A 1,856-nucleotide genomic window follows, 5' to 3' on the forward strand; every position below is an offset into this window, starting at 1 on the left:
TCTCTTTTGCCTTTATCTTGTATACCCATTTGTTCTTGAGTGCTTTTCTACCATTAGACAACTTTACCAAATCAAATGTGTGATTCTCATGCAAGGAATTAATCTCTTCTTGCATGGCCTTTAACCACTTTTCTTTATCAAAATTTGTAATAGCTTCTTGATAATCCTCTGGCTCTCCACTATCAGTGATCATCACATACTCATGTGGAGGATATCTTTGAGAAGGTTGACGTTCTTTAGTAGATCTTCTTAACTCAAACTCGGTTGGTGGCTCAACTGGAACCTGCTCATCATGGTGAGGCACATGATCATCAGTTACATTCTCATTATCTACCTGTATATCTCCCCCATCAACAAAGGTTTCTGCAGGGGGCTTAGGCGCAACATTTTCAATGTAACTTCTGGAATTTGGTTTCTGTTTTTCAGCTTTATCAAAATCTTCAATAGTCTGGTCTTCAAGAAATATCACATCTCGGCTTCTGATAATTTTCTTGTCATCCGGATCCCACAATCTATAACCAAATTCTTCATCACCATAACCGACGAATATACACTGTTTGGATTTACTATCAAGCTTGGACCTCTCATCTCTTGGAACGTGAACAAAACATCTGCAACCAAAAACTATCAAATGGCGGTAAAAGACATCTTTCCCTGTCCACACTCTATTTGGAACATCACCATCAAGTGGAATAGAAGGAGAAAGATTGATCAAATCCACTGCAGTTTTCATTGCTTCACCCCAAAAGGATTTCGATAATTTTGCATGAGAGAGCATACATCTAATTCTGTCATTAATCGTACGATTCATTCTCTCTGCAACACCATTATGCTGAGGTGTCTTTGGAACTGTTTTCTCAAACCTGATTCCATGTTCTCTACAGTACTCTTCAAATGAACCTCTGTATTCGCCACCGTTATCTGATCAAACACATTTCAATTTCCTTCCCTTTCCTCTTTCAACACTTGCATGAAAATGCTTGAAGACTCCAAATACCTGGTCTTTAGATTTCAATGGAAATGCCCACACTTTTCTAGAGTGGTCGTCAATAAAAGTAACAAAATATGATGCACCACCAAGAGATTTACTATCCATCATACAAACATCAGTATGAACTAAATCAAGAATATTTTGCCTCCTATGAGGACCAGTATTATGAAAAGAAACTCTATGTTGTTTTCCAGCAAAACAATGAGTGCAAGTTTTTAGAGACGTACCTTTCACAGGAAGAAAGTTTTTCTTCGCAAGTATGTTGAGTCATTTCTCACTCAAGTGACCGAAGCGCATATGCCATAAATCAGAAGATGCGTCTTCAATTGCATTCACTTCTTCCTTGCATAACTTCGTAGGCATCCTATAGAGAGAAGTGAAACTTTGCTCCTTTGCAACCACTAGGGACCCTTTGGTGATTTTACATATACCACCACCAACAAAGTAAGTGTGATACCCCTCAATATCCAAGGCTTTCACTGAAATCAAATTGAGACGAATATTAGGTACATGTCTAACATTCTTCAATTGAAGCTTGCAACCAATCCCAGTTTCAACCCAAACATCTCTCATACCGATAATTTTACATACTCCTTCATCTCCCATTTTTACCATGCCAAAATCACCAACACTGTAAGATGAGAAGAAATCACGCCTAGGAGTAACATGATATGAGGCACCCGAATCAATAATCCAAGTTGAATCATGACATGCAAGGTTTATGGAAATATCATCACAAATAATGTAGACATTATTAACAGATGCAACTGCTGTTGTATCTTTATCATTTTTCTTCTCTTTGTCTTCATCTCTTTCCTTTGATTGATCTCTCTTAAGGGAACCTGCAATTTCTTTTTATGTGACC

Source organism: Cicer arietinum, chromosome 3, assembly GCF_000331145.2.
Source record: "Cicer arietinum cultivar CDC Frontier isolate Library 1 chromosome 3, Cicar.CDCFrontier_v2.0, whole genome shotgun sequence".
NCBI classification, from domain to species: Eukaryota; Viridiplantae; Streptophyta; class Magnoliopsida; order Fabales; family Fabaceae; genus Cicer; species Cicer arietinum.